The sequence below is a fragment of the Callorhinus ursinus genome, unplaced genomic scaffold, assembly GCF_003265705.2.
Source record: "Callorhinus ursinus isolate GAN/ISIS: 27379988/994484 unplaced genomic scaffold, GSC_fseal_2.0 scaffold10, whole genome shotgun sequence".
In the NCBI taxonomy this organism is placed as follows: Eukaryota; Metazoa; Chordata; class Mammalia; order Carnivora; family Otariidae; genus Callorhinus; species Callorhinus ursinus.
Genome location: NW_027397072.1, coordinates 29427593 through 29452481, shown reverse-complemented (window position 1 = coordinate 29452481; position 24889 = coordinate 29427593).

Sequence of the window (24889 nt, the reverse complement as noted above, 5' to 3'; positions counted from 1 at the left end):
ATTTGATTTTTTAATTTCTCTTTCTTCAGTCACATTGTTAGTGTATAGAAATGCAACTGATTTCTGTGCATTGATTTTGTATCCTGCACGTTGCTGAATTACTGTATGAGTTCTAGTAATTAGACTAGACTAAATCTAGTCTTTTGGGTTTTCCACATAAAGTATCATGCCATCTGTGAAGAGAGAGAGTTTGACTTCTTCTTTGACAATTTGAGTGCCTTTTATTTCTTTTTGTTTTCTGATTGCTGAGGCTAAGACTGCTAGTACTGTGTTGAACAAAAGTGGTGAGAGTGGGCATCCCTGTCGTGTTCCTGACCTTAAGGGAAAAGCTCTCAGTTTTTCCCCATTGAGAATAATATTAGCTGTGGGCTTTTTGTAGGTGGCTTTTGATATTGAGGTTTTTTTCCCTCTATCCCTACACTCTGAAGAGTTTTAATCAGGAAAGGATGCTGTATTTTGTCAAATGCTTTTTCTGCATCAGTTGAGAGGATCATATGGTTCTTGTCTTTTCTTTTATTAATGTCATCTATCCCACTGATTGATTTGTGAATGTTGAACCACCCTTGCATCCCAGGAATAAATCCCACCTGGTAGTGATGGATAATCCTTTTAATGTCCTGTTGGATCCTATTGGCTAGGATCTTACTGAGTATTTAGGCATCCATGTTCATCAAGGATATTGGTCTGTAATTCTCCTTTTTGATGGGGTCTTTGCCTGGTTTTGGGATCAGGATAATGCTGGTCTCATAGAACAAGTTTGGAAGTTTTCCTTCTGTTTCTATTTTTTGAAAGAGCTTCAGTAGAATAGTTATGATTTCTACTTTAAATGTTTGGTAGAATTCCCCTGGGAAGCCATCTGGCCCTGGACTCTTGTTTTTTGGGAGGTTTTTTATTACTGCTTCAAATTTTGTTCCTGGTTATTGGTCCATTAGGTATTTACCCCAAAGATACAGAGGTAGTGAAAAGGGGCACATGCACATCAATGTTCATAGCAGCAATGTCCAAAATAGCCAAACTGTGGAAAGAGCCAAGATGCCTTTCAACAGATGAGTGGATAAAGATGTGGTTCATATATACAATGGAACACCACTCAGCCATCAGAAAGGATGAATACCCACCATTTGCATCGACCTGGATGGAACTGGAGGGGATTATACTAAGTGAAATAAATCAAACAGAGAAAGACAATTATCATATGGTTTCACTCATATGTCAAACATAAGGAATAGTGCGTAGGACCACAGGGGAAGAGGAGGGAAAACTGAATGGGAAGAAATCAGAGACAGAGACAAACCATGAGAGACTCTGGACTCTGGGAACCAAACTGAGGGTTACAGAAGGGAGGAGAGTGGGGGGATGGGGTAACCGGGTGATGGGTATTAAGAAGGTAATAAGGAGGGCATGTGTGGTGATGAGCACTGGGTGTTATATGCAAATAATAAATCGTTGAATACTATATCAAAAACTAATAATGTACTATATGCTGGCTAACTGAAAATAATAATATTAATAAAAAATTTCTGTATTAAAATAAAAAAATTAAAACATTTAAAGGGAAAAAATAAAGCTGTTTTCAAGTATGCAAGAGTTCAGTAAACTAAGGATAAAGATTAAGGGTGTGTGTGTGTGTCTGTGTGTGTGTCACACGCATACATGTGTGCTTACGTGTGCAAGCTCTTAGAAAATATATGGTAGTTAACAGATGCGCCCTCCTCAGAAAGGGGAAAGGAAATGGGGTAAGGGGGATATAACTAATAAAAATGTTTTCCTGTCCCCCCAAAAATAAATCTTTAGCCCTCATTCCTATATTGCTACTACCACATTCTTATTGCCCCAATAATTTCTTTTCTTACTGTGTGGTGAGATTTGATATGCAAATGGTGTGAGAGACCAAAGATGGTTAGAAATGATTGATATACTCTCCCCTTCTTCCCTCCATGGCAAAGAACATGGAGTGTGGTATCCCTTCTAAAATAGATGCCATTTTGAAAGTGTTTTTAAATCGTCATAAAATGGGACACCTGGGTGGCTCAGTGGGTTATGCATCTGCCTTCAGATTAGGTCATGATCCCAGGGTCCCGGAATCAAGACCCACATTGGTCTCTCTCCTCAGTGGGCAGCCTGCTTCTCCTTCTCCCTTCTGCTCCCCCTACTTGTGCTCTCTCTGTCAAATAAGTAAATAAAATCTTTAAAAAAATCATAAAACATGTTTTTCAAGTCTAGAGAGTTTAGCAGGTATTTATTTTTCTCATCCTCTTTGTGATTACTTTCTGTGCAATAAGCACAATGCTAAATATTAAGATAATGAAGACATCTTGTTGATATTTGAAAATAATTTCCTTTGTCCTGACATGTTTAAGTCTTGCTGAATTTTAAAAATCTGTTATTTTACTGACAAATCCAGTCCAAACTGGTTAATTCTTTGAAACCTTATAAAGCCTCCATATTTTTTGATTAAGCCACTCTTTTGGCACTTAATACACTAAATTGAGAGCTCGCAGAAAGCACAGACTTTACATTATTATGGAATTTCTGGTATTCACAGTCATATCAAAAATGCTTGAAAAATTCTAGTCCCAGGTCTAGCTATATAACTTAAATTTATCCTGATGTTACTTTCTCTATAAATAAATACAGAAACAAATAAATTAATGGAATATGCAGATTCCTGCTTTAATGTAACAAAAGAGGTCATCCAAATTATCTATGCTGGGTTGTAAGAACTGGCCAGATATCATGTTTTAATTATATCAAGTAATAAAGAAAAATCCCACTCTCTAGAAGAGGATAGATGAGTAGAATTTTCTCACTTTAAAGTGTTTTCTCTTACTTTTTGCACTTTAAAATGAAGGCATCTGCTACCATTTATCCTATGGTGAGTGCTAGGAGATTACCATGTGATGAAAAAATAGCAAATTCATATTAATTAACACAACTGAAAATAGCCAGTAATTCCTAATTCTACTTCTTGAGTGTTTGTTAATCATGAGTGTTTATGAACTTATTGTACTATTAAGACTTGGTGTTGGATAGAACTGATTTTCTTTACTGTAAATTCTGCCACTTACTCTGTAAGAAGTGCAACTCAGAATATCTGAAACACTTCCATTTTGTATTGGAACTAAGACATAGTAATTTATGTGTGCATAGGAATGTATTAGAATAAATAGAACATGCTAGAGTATTTGGATCAACTCACCAGTTAAAGACAGTTTAAATAGTTCTGAAAAATAACAAATATTTTCTTAAGAATATAGATGAAAGCTATGATTGAATAGGCTAGGGCAGACCAAAGTTGCCACTAGAAACAATGGGAAAAGCCAGGTAAAACATACTTTAATATCTGCTTAAGTCATCCCGAACTATTGAGGTAACAACATTAAATTCCAAGATTCTGGAGAAGTGGGAGTCATAGAGAGAAGAGCCCAACTGTCTGTCATAGTTTATCCCATAAGGAATTTGCCAAATTTTTATGCTAAGTGAGAAGCTGAAACACCAGGCTGAGGGTAGCTAGCTGCCAAGAACCAGAGAAGCAAGCAGAGCTTTAGCAGTCAGTGTTAAAGTACAAACTTTTCAAGGCAGGCAGGATTTGAGGAGCCAACATCGAGGAGAGAAAAGAGGTGCTGAAAAGTGAGTGGACTCCTCTTGTTTTCTCCCCTTATAGCATTTATTGAATTCTTAAGGTGTTTGGCGAAAGAGACTAAGAAACTAAAAGAATACTTGAAAATTTATACAGTTATCAAATCTCTTGGTGAAAAGAAGACAAAAATGGGAGTTCTTAACTAGCAAAGAAGGAGGACCTTTAGTAAACACTCACAAGGTCTTGGCTGAGATCTCTAAGAGCTGAAGTGAGAAGCTGTGGCCAAACAGAGGTACACAAAGCTTCCCCCAAACTGGATAACTTCCTTGAATCAGTTCACTCCCCAGTTGAATAAAAGATCTGTTCCCTCATAGCCTGCCTAAGAAAGGACAGGCTCAATTCTAGCTGAAAAAAGAGAATATTATTCAATGGCTCTAAATGTTTCAGGTGTAATATTCAGCACTTAATTAAAAAAAAAAAGACAAGACTAAACTAAACATACAAAAAAAAAAAAAAGGAACAGGAAAACCAACAATGACAACAAAGCCCAGATGATCCAGGTATTGTAGTTGTGAGACTAGACTTACAACTTAATATGTCCAAGAGCATAGATAACAACAGTAAGAATTTTATCAGATAACTGTTATCTGGTGGAAAAGAAACAAATGAAATTTTTGAGCTAAAAAAGCAATAATAGGGATTAATGACACAACATGTAGAGTTAACTACAGGTTAAGCAAAACTAAATAGGTGATTAAATTAATGATGAGTAAAATAATAATTGAGTAAAATTAATCTGGGCTGAAGAAGGAGAAAAACATATGAAAAGTGTAGAAGAAAGTGTAAGACATGCAGGACAGACTTAAGACAACTAATACACATATAATTGGTGTCACAGAAGGGAAGACAAGATAGAGGCAGAAGCAATATTTTAAAAGATAATGGTATTTGAATCCAAAACAAATTAAATATGAGGAAATCCATACCTAAGAATATCCCAGTGAAACTTGGAAACAGGAGACAAAGGAAAAAGTCTTTGAAGCAGAGAGGTATGGGAATATTGAGGCTGAGACCTGGCTTTTAAGCAGAAACCAAAGTGTGGTAATACAGTGGAATTGCATCTTTAAAGAAATGAAAGAAAATAACTGACTCAATAGAATTCATTGCAAGTGAAAATATCCTTTAAAAATATAGATGACATAAATTTATTTTCATTCTAACAAAAACTAAAGAAATTATTGCCAGCAAATCCCCACTTTAAAAGAAAGCACACACACACTAAAAGGGAATTCTTTAGGTGATTGATCACATTTAGAAGCTAAGAAATACATGAGGGAATGAAAGCTCTAGAAAAACTAAGTATATAGGTAGATATCCATCATACAAAACAATAATATTAATGTATTGAGATGCATAACATATATATGGCATTAAAATACATGACAAAATAACAATAGGAAAGGGTAACTAGATTAAATGTGTTTTAAAGTCATTGCATTTTCAGCTAAAAGGTAAATAAATAATTTATTTCTGACTTTAATAAGTCAAAGTTACATATTGTAACCACCAAAATCATTGTAAAGAATATATAAGCTAGGGGCGCCTGGGTGGCTCAGTCAGTTGGGCAGCTGCCTTCGGCTGGGGTCATGATCCCAGGGTTCTGGGATCGAGCCCCGCATCGGGCTCCCTGCTCGGCGGGGAGCCTGCTTCTCCCTCTCCCTCTGCCTGCCTCTCTGCCTACTTGTTCTCTCTCTGTATCTCTCTGCCAAACAAATGAAAAACATCTTAAAAAAAAAAAAAGAATATATAAGCTAATTAAAAGAGAATGAATCAATAATGAAATAATTAATTCCTAAGAAGAAGAGACAAAAGAACATAAAATGGGTGGGACAAATAGAAATAAATAGTAAAAGCTAAATATAAAATCAAATATGTCAAACAATACATTTAGTATAAGTGGACACAATGCTCCAATTAAAATAGAACTGTAAGACTAGATTTTTAAAAATACTCAAATTTACTGGCAAAGGCACTTTAAACATAGTGACAAAGAAAGGTTAAAAATAAAAGGTTGGGAAAAGACCTATCAGGCAAAAAAGAAAGCTGGTATGTCAGTAGTAGAAACAAAGTAGACACAATGACAAGAAATATAACAAGATAATTAGGAGAACTTCCTAATGATGCAAAGGTCAATGTACTAGAGAGATATAACAGTGTTACATTTATATGAACTTCACTGTAGGGATTCAAAATATGTAAGATAAATATAGACAGAATTATATTAAAAATGGCAAATCTAAAATCACAGTGAGAGATTTTAATAGACCTCTCCCAATAACTGGTAATACATGCAGATTTGTAAAAATCAGCAAGTATACAGAGAATATAAACATTGTGGTAAATAATTGCCATAGTTGACATGAATAGTTCACTGCCTCCAACAATGACAGAACATACAACAGAGTAAACATTTTCAACTGCACATAGAACATGAGTGTACTCAATTTTGGAAAATGTTCCATGTGCATGTATAATATTTATCTATTCAGTTATTATTTAAAGACTAAGATAGGCAGTTGAAGAAAATCCATTAGCTAATAAAGAAACATTAATGAAAGTTAGAAAATATTTTAAATTAATTAACAATAGAAAATCCACATATCAAAGATTGTTGGATATGACTAAACCTATGCTTAAAGAAAAATTCATATTATAAAATCATATATTCTTGAATGTTTATAAGTATCCATTATATTTTAAATATTCACTCTAGCAAGTTAAAAAAAGAGCAAGTTAAATTCAAGGAAAGTAGAAGGCAGAATTGTAAAGTTAAAAATAAATGTATAATAAAAAATTAACTAATAAAAAAGGTTGATATTTGAAAATATATAAAACTGAAATACCCATGGTAAGACTGACCTAAAGAAAGAGACACACACACACAAATTAGCATTATTTGCAGTGAAAAAAAAAGAGTATCAATAAAGATCCTACAGATATTGAAAATAAAATAAAAGTATATGATAAATGATATTTTGCCAGTCAGTTTGAAACTCTGCATGGAATAGATAATAACCTAAAAAAAAAGTGTACCAAAATGAACAAGATTTGTTTTTTAAATTATGTAGTGTTATCATATTAATTCATGGAAATTGGAGTTCATATACCTTTCTGGTAAACTTTCCAACAATAATTTTATGCAAAACTTTCCAAAGCAAAGAAAATAGGAAACATTTACAGTCATTCTAAAGGGTTATCATAACCTTGTTACCAAAATATGACAAAGATATTAGAAGAAAGGAAATGAAAATTATGTCAGTTCTTCTCAGGAAAATAGATATGAAAATGGAAAAATTCTAAACAAGGATTAGCAAATCAAATTTAGCAATATTCAAAAAGGATAAATATACCATGACCACATGGAATTTATCCAGGAAAGATAGATTGGCATAAAGTTTAAAAATTATTTAGTATTGGCTATCACACAGAATAAGGGAGGAAAGCATACATTTATTTCTATAGATTCAGAAAAGGTATTTGATAACATTCAAAATTTAATACTCATTTATGATAAAACTCAACAAAGCAGGAATATAAAAAACTTCTTTATTCTGATACAATTATCTATAAAAATATGCATTAAGCATTATATTTGGTAAAATATTGAATATTTAGTCCAAAATTGGGAGAACATAAAGATGTCTACAATAATCACTTCTCTTTAGCATTTTGTTAGATGTCTCAGCCTATGCAATAAAGTAAGGAAAAAAGCAGTTATAAGTATCAGTGACAAAAAATAAAACTTTCATTATGTATGGATGACTTGATTTTATAAATGAAAAATCTTAAAAGTGTCCATGAAGAAACTACAAGATTTAATAAGTAGATTTTAAAGAGTCACTGGACAGAAGTTGGTATAGCAAATTCAGTTCTATTTCTACATAGTAGCAATAAACAAACAGAAAACTATAAAAAACCTTTTGAAAAAAGTCAAGAAAATGTATACAAATGGAAGGATACCACATGCTCATGGATTGGAAGACTCATTATAGTATGTATCTCAATTTTACCCAAATATATCTATAGATTCCAATATACAGGTGCAATTTCAATAAAAATGAGAACATTTTTTATTGTAGAAATTGACAAATTTATTCACAGTAATTATAAAATTCAATCAGAAATATAAAGGGCTGAGAAAAGCCAAGACAATATTGAAAAAAAAAAAGAAACCCTACTTTTAAAGAGAATAAAAGTTGGCATGCTTGCAGTACTGTATATTAAGTTTTATTATAGGGACCAAATAATTAAGAATTGTTTTATTAGTATAAACATAGAAAAATCAATAAAACAAAATAAAGAGTTCAGAAACAAATTAGAACTTTTGTAGTCAAGTGGCTTATGACAAGTGACACAGTGACACAGCAGTGAAAGAAGATCCTGTTTAATAAATAATGCTAAATCGATTGGCTATTTGGGGTAAAAAAATGAATCTTGACTTTGCTTCACGTGGTACAGAAAAATCAATTCCAGTGGATCACAGACGTAATTGTGAAAGGTAAACTAATAAAGCTATCAAAGTAAACCATAGGAGAGCATCTTTATGCCCTTAGAGTAGGCTACACTTTCCCCTGAAAGACACTAAAAGCATTAACCGTAAAAGTAAAGCTTGATCAATTAGATTTCACTAAAATTAAGACCTAGGTTCATCAAAGCCACCATTAGCACATATACATTCAGGTCTAAACATTCAGACTGCTGTTACAAAATACCACAGGCTGAATGGCTTATAAATAATGTATGTTTATTCTTACAATTCTGGAGCCTCGAAGTTGAAGATCTGGCTGCCAGCATGGTTCTGGTTCTTCATTTTGTAGACTGCTGATTTAATGTTGCATCTTTACATAGAAAGGGTGAGGGAGATCTCAGGCCTCTTTTTTTTTTTTTATAAGGGCATTAATCCCATTCATGAGAGCTCCACCTTTATCACCTAAATATCTCCCAATGGTCTCACCTCCTAGTATCAACACCTTGGGCTTTAAACATATGAATTTGGGGGAATTGGGGGGGGCACAGACATTTGACCATAGCAGCAAGTCTAATCATGAGAAAGCCATTGGACAAATCTCAATTGATGGGCATTCTACAAAATATCTGGCCAGTACTCATCAAAACTTGTCAAGATTATTAAAAACAAAGTCTGGGAAACGGTCACAGCCAAGACCTACCCAAGGAAACATGATGACTAAATGTAATGTGGATGCTGAATGGGATACTGGAACAGGCAAAAAAATCTGTCATTATATTAAAAATAAGAAACCTGAACAAAATATGGACTTTAGTTAATAATAATAAGTTAATGGTATAAAGGTCTTAATATCATCAACAAATTTTACCTGACATACACGTATAGAATATATTTTTTACCATATATAAAATATTTTCAAAAACTGATCATATACTGGCTACAAAGAGTCTCAAGAAATTTTAAAAGATAGAAATAATACAAATTACTTTCTGTAATCATAGCATAATTAGGCTAAAAATTCATACTTAAGAGATAATTAGAAAACACTACATGCTAAGAAATAAATTCAGTACTTAAAACAGGTAAACCAAAGATAGAGTCATAACAGAAATTAAAATTATTGATCTAAATGATGAAAATGCCACATTTTAAGTATTGGAATACAGTTAAAATAACACATAGATAAAAACATATAACTGTAAATGAGTATATCAGAAAAAAGTAGAAAGGCTAAAAATTAATCAGTACAGCATCTATTAAAGAAAAATGTGTTTCATATTGTATATTGCATACACACACAAAGACAAACCCAAGGAAAATATGTAGAAGGGAATAAAAAACATAGGAGTATACATTAACAAAATAGATATCAAAAAAGCAATTGAAAGAAAGATAAATCCTTTGAAAAGAAAAGAAAATTAATTGACTTTCAGTGACAGGAATCAAGAAAGATATAAATGTCAAATTACAGTGTTAGGAATAAAACAAAGGAACACCAGAATAGATACTACAGATTAAAAAGGTAGAGTTTTTAAGAATAATTTTATGCCAATATATCTAGAAATACATATGAAATAGAGACATTATTCAGAAGATACAACATTAAAACCTGCCCAGGAAGAAATATGAATAAATAATATTAAAGAAACCTAATCAATAGTCAAAATATTCCCACCAATTTACTTCAGGATAAGACAGCTTCACTAATGAATGGTATCAGTAATTTAAGAAACTTAAATTCTATTGTAGGAAAAAAGGGAGGACATAAAGAGATTGTGCCAATTAAATTGATAACAAATACAAATTCTGTACAAAAAGCAGAACTACAAATTAATTCTACTTAAGGGCATCGATGTAACACAAAAGGTTTGTAAATTGGGGAGTCTGGGTGGCTCAGTTAGTTAATCATCCAGCTCTTGATTTTGGCTCAGGTCATGATCTCAGGGTCATGAGATTGAGCCCTCCCTCAGGCTCTGCAATGAGCATGGACTCTGCTAAATCTCTCTCCCTCTCCTTCTGCCCCACCCCTCTACCCCCCTTCCTTTCTAAAAAAAAAAAGTGAATAAAAAAATTATATATATATATATATTTGCAAATTAAAATCTAGGGCAATATATTAAAAGGGTTATATCATGTCAAAGTTGAGTTCATTTTAGAAATGAAAGAATGTTTTAACATTAAAAAATCCATTAAGACAATCCACCAGATAAACCAACTAAAGGAGAAAAGTCCTATAATCATTTCAATAGCTACACAAAATATTTTGAAAAATTTAACATTGATTCATAATAAAACCCATAGAAAACTAGAAAAAGAAACTGATATTTTTTAGTGGGGACACAGAGGGAGAGGGAGAGAGAGAATCTTAAGCAGGCTTCATGCCCAGCACAGAGCCTAATGACAAGGGGCTCGAATTTACAACCCTAGGATCATGACCTGAACCGAAATCAAGAGTTGGACGCTCAATGGACTGAGGCACCCAGGTGTCCCAAAAGCAACTGATTTTTTAAAACATAACCTAAGGTGAAATTGATTAATGTTTCACATGTTTTCTCAAAGAACATAACATCTAGGCATTTTGATACCTGAACAAGTTTAAAAACTAGCAATCTAATATCATCTCATTTTATAGAAAACATTGCTTTTGAGAAACTCTACCTAATTCTTGCTTGCTCTGTCAGGTTCTTGATTTTATTTCCTGAGGATAAAGAAAAACTGTTCATTTATTTATTTATTTTTCATTATGTTATATTAATCACCATACAAAACATCATTAGTCTTCGATGTAGTGTTCCATGATTCATTGTTTGCGCATAACACCCAGTTCCCCATGCAGTATGTGCCCTCTTTAATACCCATCACCAGGCTAACCAGCCCCCATCCCCCTCCCCTCTAGAACCCTTAGTTTGTTTCTCAGAATCCATAGTCTCTCATGGTTTGTCTCCTCCTCCGATTTCCTCCCCTTCATTTTTCCCTACGTGCTATCTTCTTCTTCTTCGTCTTCTTTTTTTTTTTTTAACATATAATATATTATTTGTTTCAGAGGTACAGGTCTGTGATTCAACAGTCTTACACAATTCACAGCACTCACCATAGCACATACCATCCCCAGTGTCTATCACCCAGCCACCCCAACCCTCCCACCCCCCACCACTCCAGCAACCCTCAGTTTGTTTCCTGAGATTAAGAATTCCTCATATCAGTGAGGTCATATGATACATGTATTTCTCTGATTGACTTATTTCGCTCAGCATAACACCCTCCAGTTCCAGCCACGTCATTGCAAATGGCAAGATTTCATTCCTTTTGATGGCTGCCTAATATTCCATTGTGTGTGTGTGTGTGTGTGTGTGTGTGTGTGTGTGTATATATATATATATATATATATATATATATCTATCTCACGTCTTCTTATCCATGCATCTGTTGATAGACATCTTGGCTCTTTCCATAGTTTGGCTATTGTGGACATTGCTGCTATAAACATCGGGGTGCACGTACCCCTTCAGATCCCTACATTTGTATCTTTGGGGTACTCAGTATTGCAATCCTGGGTTGCATGGTAGCTCTATTTTCAAATTTTTGAGGAACCTCTACACTGTTTTCCAGAGTGGCTGCACCAGCTTGCATTCCCACCAGCAGTGTAGGAGGGTTCCCCTTTCTCTGCAACCTTGCAAACATCTGTCATTTCCTGACTTGTTAATTTTAGCCATTCTGACTGGTGTGAGGTGGTATTTCATTGAGGTTTTGATTTGGATTTCCCTATGCCGAGCAATGTTGAGCACTTTTTCATGTGTCTGTTGGCCATTTGGTTGTCTTCTTTGGGAAAATGTCTGTTTATGTCTTCTGCCCATTTCTTGATTGGATCATTTGTTCTTTGGGTGTTGAGTTTAAGAGGTTCTTTATAGATTTTGGATACTAGCCCTTTATCTGATATGTCATTTGCAAATATCTTCTCCCATTCTGTCGGTTGTCTTTTGGTTTTATTGACTGTTTCCTTTGCTGTGCAAAAGCTTCTTATCTTGATGAGGTCCCAATAGTTCATTTTTTCCCTTCCTTCCCTTGCCTTTGGCAATGTTTCTAGGAAGAAGTTGCTGTAGCTGAGGTTGAAGAGGTTGCTGCCTGTGTTCTCCTTTAGGATTTTGATGGACTCCTGTCTCACATTGAGGCCTTTCAACCATTTGGAGTCTATTTTTGTGTGTGTGGTGTAAGGAAATGGTCCAGTTTCATTCTTCTGCATGTGGCTATCCAATTTTCCCAACATCATTTGTTGAAGAGACTGTCTTTTTTCCATTGGACATTCTTTACTGCTTTGTCAAAGATTAGTTGACCATGGAGTTGAGGGTCCATTTCTGGGCTCTCTATTCTGTTCCATTGATCTGTGTGTCTGTTTTTGTGCCAGGACCATACTGTCTGAATAGTTACAACTTTGTAGTAGAGCTTGAAGTCCGGAATTGTGATGCCACCAGTTTTGCTTTTCTTTTTCAACATTCCTCTGGCTATTCGGGGTCTTTTCTGGTTCCATACAAATTTTAGGATTATTTGTTCCATTTCTTTGAAAAAAGTTGATGGTCTTTGTTAGGGATTGCATTAAATTTGTAGATTGCTCTAGGTAGCATTGACATCTTTATAATATTTGTTCTTCCAATCCTTGAGCATGGAACGTTTTTCCATTTCTTTGTGTCTTCCTCAATTTCTTTCATGAGTATTTTATAGTTTTCTGAGTACAGATCCTTTTCTTCTTTGGTTAGATTTATTTCTAGGTATCTTATGGTTTTGGGTGCAGTTGTAAATGACATTGACTCCTTAATTTCTCTTTCTTCTGTCTTGTTGGTGTATAGGAATGCCACTGATTTCTGTGCATTGATTTTATATCCTGCTACTTTACTGAATTCCTGTATGAGTTCTAGCATTTTGGGGTGGAGTCTTTTGGGTTTTCCACATAAAGTATCATATCATCTGCAAAAAGTGAGAGTTTGACTTCTTCTATGCTGATTTGGATGCCTTTTATTTCTTTTTGTTGTCTGATTGCTGTAGCTAGGACTTCAAATACTATGTTGAATAGCAGAGATGATAGTGGACATCCCTGCATGTTCCTGACCTTGGGGTGAAAGCTCTCAGTTTTTCCCCATTGATAATGATATTAGCTGTGGGTTTTTTGTAGATGGCTTTTATGTTATTGAGGTATGTACCCTCTATCCCTACACTCTGAAGAGTTTTGATCAAGAAAGGATGCTGTACTTTGTCAAATGCTTTTTCTGCATCTATTGAGAGGATCATATGGTTCTTGTTCTTTCTTTTATTAATGTATTGTATCACATTGATTTGCGGATGTTGAACCAGTCTTGCAGCCCACTTGGTCATGGTGAATAATCCTTTTAATGTACTGTTGGATCCTATTGGCTAGTATTTTGTTGAGAATTTTTGTATCCATGTTCATCAAGGATATTGGTCTGTAATTCTCCTTTTTGATGGGGTCTTTGATTTTGGGATCAAGGTAATGGTGGCCTCATAAAACGAGTTTGGACGTTTTCCTTCCATTTCAATTTTTTGGAACAGTTTCAGAATGATAGGTATTAATTCTTCTTTAAATGTTTGGTGGAATTCCCCTGGGAAGCCATCTGGCCCTGGGCTTTTGTTTGTTGGGAGATTTTGGATTACTGCCTCAATTCCCTTGGTGGTTATAGGTCTGTTCAGGTTTTCTATTTCTTTCTGGATCAGTTTTGGTAGTTTATACATCTCTAGGAATGCATCCATTTCTTCGGGCTTATCTAATTCACAGACATATTGTTGCTCGTAATATGTTCTTATAATTGTTTGTATTTCGTGGTGTTGGTTGTGATCTCTCCTCTTTCATTCACGATTTTATTTAATTGGGTCATTTCTCTTTTCTTTTTGATAAGAACATCCAGGGGTTTATTAATCTTGTCAATTCTTTCAAGAACCAGCTCCTAGTTTTGTTGATCTGTTCTACTGTTCTTTTGGTTTCATTTCATGGATTTCTGCTCTGGTCTTTACTATTTCTCTTCTCCTGCTGGGTTTAGGCTTTATTTGCTGTTTTTTCTCTAGCTCCTTTAGGTGTAGGGTTAGGTTGTGTATTTGAGACCTTTCTTGTTTCTTGAGAAAGGCTTGTTATGCTATAGACTTTCCTCTTAAGACTGCCTTTGCTGCATCCCAAAGATTTTGAACAGTTGTGTTTTCATTTTCATTGGTTTCCATGAATTTTTTAAATTCTTCTTTAATTTCCTGGTTGACCCATTCATTCTTCAGTAGGATGCTCTTTAGCCTCCATGTATTTGAGTTCTTTCCAACTTTCCTCTTTTGATTGAGTTCTAGTTTCAAAGCATTGTGGTCTGAAAATATGCAGGGAATGATCCCAATCTTTTGGTACCGGTTGAGACCTGATTTGTGACCTAGGATGTGATCAATTCTGGAGAATGTTCCATGGGCACTAGAGAAGAATGTGTATTCTGTTGCTTTGGGATAGAATGTTCTGAATATGTCTGTGAAGTCCATTGGTCCAGTGTGTCATTTAAAGTCTTTATTCCCTTGTTGAGCTTTTGCTTAGATGATCTGTCCATTTCAGTGAAGGGGGTGTTAAAGTCCCCTATTATTATTGTATTGTTGTCAATGTGTTTCTTTGCTTTTGTTATTAATTGGCTTATATAATTGGCTGCTTCCATATTAGGGGCATAGATATTTACAATTGTTAGATCTTCTTGTTGGATAGACCCTTTAAGTAGGATATAGTGTCCTTCCTCATCTCTTATTACAGTCTTTGGTTTAAAATCTAATTTGTCTGATATAAGGATTGCCACCCCAGCTTTCTTTTGGTGTCCATTAGCATGGTAAATGGTTTTCCACCCCCTCACTTTCAATGTGGGGGCTTCTTGGGGTCTAAAATGAGTCTCTTGCAGACAGCATATTGATGGGTCTTGTTTTTAATCCAATCTGATAGCCTGTGTCTTTTGATTGGGGCATTTAGCCCATTTACATTCAGGGTAACTATTGAAAGGAATGAATTTAGTGCCATTGTATTGCCTATAAGGTGACTGTCACTGTATATTGTCTGTGTTCCTTTCTGGTCCATGTTACTTTTAGGCTCTCTCTTTGCTTAGATGACCCCTTTCAATATTTCTTGTAGGGCTGGTTTCGTGTTTGCAAATTCCTTTAGTTTTTGTTTGTCCTAGAAGCTTTGTATCTCTCCTGCTATTTTCAGTAACAGCCTAGCTAGTTATAGTATTCTTGGCTGCATATTTTTCTCGTTTAGTGCTCTGAATACATCATGCCAGTCCTTTCTGCCCTGCCAGGTCATTGTGGATAGGTCTGTTGTCAATCTCATGTTTCTACCATTTTAAGTTACATATCTGTTCTGCTGAGCTGCTTTCAGGATTTTCTCTTTTTCTCTGAGGCTCGTAAGTTTTACTATTTGATGTTGGGGTGTTGACCTATTTTTCTTGTTTTGAGGGGGTTCTCTGTGCTTCCTGGATTTTGATGCCTGTTTCCTTCCCCAAATTAAGGAAGTTCTCTGTTATAATTTGCTCCAATATACCTTCTGCCCTCCTCTCTCTTTCTTCTTCTTCTGGGAATCCAATTATTCTAATATTGTTTCGACTTATGGTATCGCTTACCTCTCAAATTCTGCCCTTGTGATCCAGGTGTTGTTTATTTCTCTTTTTCTCAGCTTTTTTATTTTCCATCATGTGGTCTTCTATATCACTAATTCTCTCTTCTGTCTCATTTATCCTAGCAGTTAGAGCCTCCATTTTTTATTGCACCACATTAATAGCCTTTTTGATTTCAACTTGGTTAGATTTTAGTTCTTTTATTTCTCCAGAAAGGGTTTCTCTAATATCTTCCATGCTTTTTTCAGGCTAGCTAGTATCTTTATAATCATCATTCTGAACTCTAGTTCCAACATCTTACTAATGTCCATATTGATTAGGTCCCTGGCAGTCGGTACTGCCTCTTGTTCTTTTTGTTGAGGTGATTTTTTCTGTCTTGTCATTTTGTCCAGAGGAGAATAGATGAATGGGAGAACAAAATGCTAACAGGTAACAACGTCCCCAGAAAAATATACACTAAACAGATCAGAAGAGACCTGAATCCGGGGGAAAAGAAAGGGAAAGAAAGGGAAAAGAAAAAGAAAAGAAAAAGATAAAGACAAACAAACAAGAACAGAATATGATCAGATATGATCAGGCTCGTTCATAGATCAGTGCCACACACTAGATTCTGGGCATATTTTGGTCTGTTAGAAGAAACTGTATCTCAGAATTTTAAAGAGAGAACAACATATATTCATATATATAGTAACAAAAATAAGGTTAACTAGTATGATAGTATAGAATATGCCTCTAAAAATGAAAATAAAAAAGATTTTTTTAAAAAGGATTGATAAGATGTTGGTTGAAAAAGGGAAAAAGAAAAATTCAAAAAAAAGAAGAAAAAGGAAAGTTAAAAAAAATTAACTTTGAAAGACTAAAGAATCATAGTAAAAAAGCCATGAATTCTATGTAAAGTATTCCCCTAGCTCTGGAGTTCTGCCATTCTCATTGGTCAGTAAACTTGCTCTTGGCTGACTGTTCTTACTGATGTTCTGGGGGAGGGGCCTGTTGCCATGGTTCCCAAATGTCTTTGCCGGAGGCCAACTTGCCCTGCCCTTGCTGGGGTCGGGTTAAGTAATCTGCTTGGGTTTGTTCTCGGGAGCTTTTGTTCCCTGCAAGCTTTGGGTACAGCTTTGGAGGACAAGAGCGAAAATGGCGTCCTGCCAATCTCCGCCTCAAGGGAGCCAAGTGCTTGGTGCCCCACTCCTCAGTGAGCCCCTAGAGAAAAGAATCAATCACTCCCATCTCCCTGGTCTCCGGCCACACTGCATGCTCACCCAGCCTGTGACCGAGCATTTCTATCTCTGGCACACGACCCTGTGTGGAGTCTTCAAACCCAGCAGATTCCTGCGGTGCACTCCTGCGCCACTCCTCCCTGGGTGGAAGGGGAGTCTCCCCAGATCTGCCGCTTATTGGATCTCTGCTGGAAGAGCAGTAGCCCTACTGTGCCACAGATCACAGTTTATGGCAACCTGGAGCTGAGAGCCCACTCCTCGGCTCTGTCTCTGTAGTGGGCTTCCCTGCTCCGATACCTGGGAGCTCTGCCACACTCAGGGACCCCTGGTGTTTCTGTGACCCTGAGGGTCCTGAGGCCACACTGTCCCAGTGAGGGTTCCACCCAGCGCTGAGCCACTGGAGCGACGTCCCTCAGCAGAGCCGACTTCTAAAATTTTTGATTTTGTGCTCTACTGCTGTATCACTTGCCAGTAGCGGCTGACAGATGCCCCCTCCCCCCGACATCTGTCTTCCCGAATATCGCCTTAGATTCACTTCTCCACACGTCTTACCTTCCAGAAAGTGGTAATTTTTCTGTTCAGAGAGTGCTGCTATTCTTTTCTTCAATCTCCTGTTGAATTGGTAGGTGTTCAGAATGGTTTGATCCCTATCCAGCTAAATTCCTGAGACCAGATGAAATTTAGGTCTCCTACTCCTCTACCATCTTGCTCTGAGTCCTGTTCATTTATTTTTTCAAGTGCTATTCGTGTACGGAAAAAATGAATATTTGACTATTATCTCATTATAAGTATAAATCCTCAGTTTATTCTCGTATGATTTTAACCCCTTTTAAAGCATATATATGGCTGCAGATGGTCATATCTCCAGTTTCTATGCTCATCTCTTTGTGTCCAGAATCATTCAAACCTGAAAGAGGGTATCTTTGGAAACAAACTACTGTATATCTAAATAGTTCCCATAAAGCTGCTTATTTGATGAAATAGAGGACATATGTGTCTCTGGACCAGAATATGGGAAGATAAAAATGGAATGTAAGGATGGTAAATGATGTAGCAGAGAAGAAGCACAAAATCTATGAGGCTGCAGTAGAAAGTATCATATTTAGAAGAAGTCTGTTTGCACGGAAGAATCCTGAAATTGCTCAGAAATCAAGGCAGCATGCATCATGAAAAGGAGAGGGCTAAAAACAGAAAGGACTCATTTTTAAGTACACATATGGTATGGAGCAGTTAGAACCCCAGGTCTCTACCTCCAACTTGTGTAATCAGATGAATATCCATCCTCTACACTTTTGCAGGAGATGAGAAGTCTTTTCCCAGGAAAAATTGAATCAAAGAGATTTCTGATTCTAAGACCCCATGGCCAAAGAGATGGGAAAGAGATATCATTATAAACATTTTTATGCTGAAGAATGAGTTTCCAGTCTATTCCGCAGCCTGGCTCCTGAGCAACAGCAGAGACTTGTGTCTGTAACACTGCTATCCATCTCTAAAGAAGAGATTGCTGGGTCTCTTCTGACGGTGGGGTTTTGGAATATAGGTGAGGTTCAGTGGGGTGGAGTCTGGAGCCTATGACTAAGAAAGAATTCTGAGATGTCTTTGGTGCAAAATGGTGGTTTATTAAAGCAGGGGTACAGGACCCATGGGCAGAAAGAGCTGCTGCCCCGGGGTTGTGAGGGGTGGCAGATTATATACTATGGGGTTGGGAGAGGTAAGGAAAAAGGAAGGTTTCAAAAGAACTTTCATACGTTAAAGAGGACCTACAAGATACCTGAGGCCTTGCCATTGTCAAGTTAAGGTTTGTTTACCCCTTTAGTAAGGCATTAACATTAAGATAGTTGGGAACTTCCTGGAGGAACATTACGCTCTGCCCACTTTAAGCATCTGTGGATGGGCTCCAGGTTATAAAGACATTTAATTGTATTTACATTCCCTTCTGGAAGCTATTGCTAAGGCTTTTGTAAGTAAACTGAGGGAGACTCAGGTCTTGCAGGTTTGCGGTCTCTACAAGTTAACTATTTGTTTTTCCTTTAGGGCAGCCAGGACTGCCTGAGGAATGTCACATATATCCCATGGGGGGGTTGTGGGGTGTCAGCTTCTGCTTTGTCCTCAGCTTGCCTTCTGTTCCATCATCACTGATAAACTGAATGTGTCAGAGACAGGATCCACAGATATTTCTGTGTGGATGTGTTGGGATGGAAAGTCTTGCTAGTACACCCCTGTCACTAGAATGAAGCTCCATGGATTACATAGGCTCATGTTTCAGGCATTTTGTAGTGCCTTACTCTTAAATGTGCATGAACAAAAATCATCAGATATTTGGAGAAAACCTGAACCATGGATAGCAGAAAACAAAAACAGAAAGGAATACAAGGGAGATGGAGATAATGCATGCATAGATGTCCAAAAAACAAAGCTAATGTGCTGAGAGTTATAATAGAAAATACAGGATTCATGAAAGAAGGACAGAGAAATGGGGAAAAGCAAGAGAGGAAATTATCTAAGAAATATTTAAGCAAATTTATCAATGCTGACATACATGCTTCTCTAGAAAAAATCGAATGTCCACCTAAAGTCCAGCAAAATGAATGAAAACAAACATCCACATTAAGGCACATAACAGGAAATTTTTAGAACACCAGGGGTATAGAGAAACTCCTAAAAGCTTCCAGAGAAAAGAAGCACATTGATGTGTGTGTGTTTTTTTTTAAATCACATATAAAAGTATATGAAATAAAAATGTCAGTGGATTCTCCATAGCAGAATTGGAAGCAATGTCAAAATTCTGAGCGAATACAAATTTCAACCAAGATTCAAGACTTAGTCTCTAAAATTTTACCCCTTTTCATTATTTTTCAGGGAGGTAGTGTAAGATCTCTGTAAAATGAGGCAGTAAATCAGGAAGAAACAAAAAATTGGGAAATCAACCCAGAGGAGGGGTGAAGAAATCTCCCCAATGATAGGAAAGGGAAAGACCATAGTGATACCTGTGCTGAAAACTAAGAGAGTAATCAATCCAAATGGGAGAAGCAGAGTTGGAGGGTGTGATATTGTGCCTTATAAGAAACACATTGTTAAACAATAGGAATAAAGTGTAATAAATTTGAAAATCTAATTGGCTTTATTAAGGGATTCATGAACGAGTTAGTATACCGTCTAGCAAGCAGAGAATTGCTCTGAGGAGTTGTACAAAATGGAAGGTTTTTATAGGAAGGAGTGTGGGGCAAGGCATTATCAGCAAAAGAAAAGAAAGGAATGTTTCAGGCAAGGTTACCTTCCCTTAGGAGGCAGGGCGGGGGGGTCTTTTCATGAAGATTACTTCATATTCCTTGGGGGATAAAGAGGGTGCAGGTGACAGATTATCTCACTGGTACTTAGCAGAAAAATTTCCCATTTCCCACTGACCAGTTAAGACTAACATTTCTGGGGAGAGGTTGAAAGCACATTTAACTTAGGTAAGTATGAAGCCCCAGTTTGGTGACTTGGTCTAAGTGACACTGTTTGGGGCCAGTATTTTATATATATATAAGAATATATGTGTCTGGTTATTCAGATGACCAAAATATATTTCTCAGATATATTTGGTCTTCACCCATAGTTCCTGGCTCACAGCTCCCCAAACTCTTAGAATTTTCTGAGTGATAAGAGCAATGGGAGCATCTTTTGTTATAATATTTGGTTCCTTGTCATCAGTTCCTGAGAATGGTTAAGAGCCATCCAAGTAAAAATGGTGTCTTGTTATTCATTATAAGCCCCTTCCAACACAGTTGGGTTTATGCTATTGAGGTGACTTTTGGAATGCATTGAAAGGTGGGAGCAGGTTGCTTGGGATATCAATCTTGAATCAATCATGAATAGAGGGTTGGCATTTTCATTCCTACCCCCTGATTTCTAGGCCAGTAAGAGGGGCTGGCAGTTGAGTTAATCAACAATGGCCAATGAGTTCATCAATCATGCCTATATAATGAAACCTCTGTAAAAACCCCAAAGGGATAGGATTTGAGACCTTCCAGGTTAGGGAATCAGAATACTTCTGCATGTCAGAGTGCCAGGTCCCAAGCTCCAGTAGACCAGAAGCTCCTTTGTTTGGGAACTTGCCCTATATATATCTCTTCCTTTGGCTGTTAATTCATATCCTTTCTAGTGAGTAAATGGGTTTCCTGAGTTCCATAAGCCTATCTAACAAATTAGTCAAACGCAAAGATAGGGTCATGGGAACCTCTGATTTATAGCCAGTTGATCAGAAGCTCAGGTGACAACCTGGACTTGCTACTAGTGTTTGAAGTAGAAGAAGGGAGTGTCTTGTGGGACTGAGCCCTCTACCTGTGGAATCTGATGCTATCTTCGGGTAGTTAGAATCAAAATTGAGTTGAGGTGAATTCTTGAACACCCTATTGGTATCCAAGAATTGCTTGTTAGTGTGGAGAAGCCCACACACACACACACACACACACACACACACACACACACACGGTGGAATTGTATCCAGGAACCAGAGATGGCACCTAAAGGGATTATCTCTAGGAAAAAGAAGAAATATAGAATTGATAAATTTTCAATGGGCTTTCATGGAACTGTTAGAGGAGGCTGGAAAATTGATTAGGATATGAAAAATAATCAAATGATAAAATAAGTAAACAAATAAAATGAAACTATAATTACTTCTAGGTTAAAAAATTAACCACAGAACAAAAAGTATTCTGCAAGATGTTCAGCAATGAACAATATTTGCAGAGACATAATAATAGACACTGAATACTGATATGTCTCAAATATCCTACATTCAAATAACTTGATGAACATTTATATAGGTGAAAGAAAAATCTGTAATTTTTTGAGCTTAGAATTTAGCTGTTTTATATATAAATGAAAAGTGTTGTTTGATGGGTTTTAATAAGCACTGAATTTGCTGGAAATGGAACTAGTATGTAAATCAAGAGATGACCATACTCTGTGTCATGAAGCTTAGCAATACAGCATGTATAGATCAGTTTATATTTTTTAGATGCAACAATACTTTCTATATTATGTTACTGGAACATTGGCCAATGATAAAATATCTAACTGATTTTTATTCTAAATTACTTTCTTTTATTTCCTGTTTGTATTTAAGTTAAAATATTTTACTTAAAGCTTTTTAATTATACATGTGGGGAGATTATATCTCCTCTGAATTTAACTTAGGATAGCAAGGGGGGATTTGCAAAACATCTGCTATAAACCTGTACTGTGGTTGTTAGGATGAAGAACCAGTGCACTAACAAAGCAGGAAGACCACCCCTTAGACTCTTTTCTACACCAACCTCTGATGCTTCAGTAACCCTTCCTTCCTGAATTAACAGAATGTTTCTTGACTGACAGTACTAATCAATAATGGTATTCCTTTGTGTTGATTATTAAACCCTTCTTAGACCAGCAATCCTAGTTTCCACTTCCAATTTATCTGAATTAATATGTAAGATGGAAAGTACTTGTCACTTTCTAGTGGAGGTGTGCCATATCATGTGTTCATGATCCTTTCCTCACAAACCTCCTCTGAAGCAATAGGATTTTCTAAAGTAGATCCAAGATTTAACCTTAAGAAGAGATCAAATTTCATTTTTCTTTTATGATGCTAATATAATCCATTGTTTATAGATGATGTGGGAAACAAAGGCAAAAGAATTAAATTTCCTTACTTCCTTACAACCCATTGACAAATCCTTGGAACAGGTAGAGTGACCTTCCTCTGGGAACTCAGCTGCCTCGATGTTAATACTTTGAAAGGCAAGAGGCAATCTTAGCCCAACACCCCAGGATCCTGTAAGTCTAACACATAAAAACTACTTTGGAAACTTCCTTTATCTCTGCCTCTCTAAAAATATATGTTAGCAATCACCCCCAAACATACAACCCACCAATGTACATCTGAAGGATTCATGACTAGGGTTTTACTAGACTAATAATTGACCTTTTCCTAACAATAGCTAGCCCTGTCATGGTCCTGGAAACCTTGCTTCCAAAATTCCTTAGAGACTACGCTATCCCTAACCCCCTCCCAACCTGAAAGTATATAATGGGCCACTCCTCATGACCCCAGTGCAGCTCTTTCTGCCCATGGGTCCTGTCCGCATGCTTTAATAACACCACCTTTTTGCACCGAAGACATCTCAAGAATTGTTTCTTGGCCGCCGGCACTGAACCCCAACTATTTCCTACATTAGATAATATTTTTGGTAAATTACCACAATTTTCTCTTTTTCTGCATAAGAAACCACTCCAAACTTAATGGCATGAAACAACCATCATCCTCTTTGCTTATGATTCTGTTCTGTTGGTCAACCATGCCTTACTTTTGGTCTGGCATTATTTCTGGTCTAGGCCAGCTTGTAATCAGTTGGTAGCTCAGCTAGAGCTAGATAGTCTAGGATGGCCTTCTTCACACATCTGGCAGTTGGCAGGTTTGTTGTTCTAGTGGGTCTTAGTTGGGGCAGCTTGCTTTTACTATATGTATCTCTCCACCTCACCTAGGCTAGCCTTCCATCTACGATGGTCTCAAGTTTCTAAGAAGTAGGGGAGGGAAAGAAAACCCAATGTCAAGCAATTTTCAGCCTTTTGCTGGCTTTACATTTACTAATATCCTATTGGCCAAGAAAGTCACAGGACCAAGACCACATTAAAGGATTGGAAAAATAGACTTCTTCTCTTGGTAAAAGGAGCTGCAAAATATTGTAACCCAAGTTTTGTTCAATATACCACCTTCCCCTGAATTCCTAAGGATTTTAGAATCTAATTATCTAATTGTCATATTAACCTATTTTGTAAATACAACCTAAATTCTGCTCAAATTCAATCTAATGACCCTTGATTAAATCTTAAGTTTAGGACCTTTTCCTTTTTGTCAAACACACACACACACACACACACACACACACACACACACACACACACACCCCTCCAAGGGACAAGAGTCCTGTTCTCTAGACGGTTTGCATTATCATTTATTTCTGCTCCTTTATTAGTTCACATTTGCTAAGTCAGACCTTGCTTCCTCTAGTCCAGAGTAGAAATCTACAATACAGAACCCATTTAAAACTTAATTCTGTGTGTGAGTTTTTATCACCATATGCCTATTTTGAGGGGTTTAGATATCTTAGTAAAAGTAAGGCTGCATTCACTGCAACTGACATCCATTGCTCGCATTCATTTGGTCATTTAGTTACCTGTGCCAGGCATAAACCACAGATAGCCAAACATAACTAAGAAGAATGCTTATGTTTTCCAAATCAGTTATAAAAAGAGTTAATCGAAGTCAGTGCCTTTATGAAGATTACTGTATGCTAATTTAATTTAAAAATTCCTATGGAATACTCTCTAAAAATGAATAACCACCCAAGTAAAATTGTGTTCCCTCTGTACTTTTCATATCTAACTTATAAAATGTTTTTTAAATCTAATTTATTTATGCCTGGCTTATTAATCCTTTCACTTAACTGAAGGAAGTTTGTAACTCACCCATATCTTTACCTTGGAATAAAATATCATGCAGGATGGACAGCACAGGTTTAGATAGACCAAAGTATTTCCTATGGTAGCAGTCTTTCTTCATGAAGCTACAAATAATTCTTTTACATATCTAGAATTCTAGAAAACTTAAAAGGATGGACTTAGTTGGGGCTTCTAGTCTTTTGAAGGGTAAATTAATTTTGCCATTCCTCTGACTCTTATTTCACTATAAAATGCAACATAAAAGAATATGCATATTTAATAGGATTTAAAACAAGACAACAAGTCACTTAAAGCAACTTGACTATATTTTCTACATTTTATAAGCACACTTTTCATTCTGCCTTGACAGAAAGGAAAACCTTCTCTTTCCTGAAAGATGACAGAATAACATTTGAAATCCAAATACAGTCCCTAGAATTAATCTGAAGTTGTATCTATCCAGATAGGGACT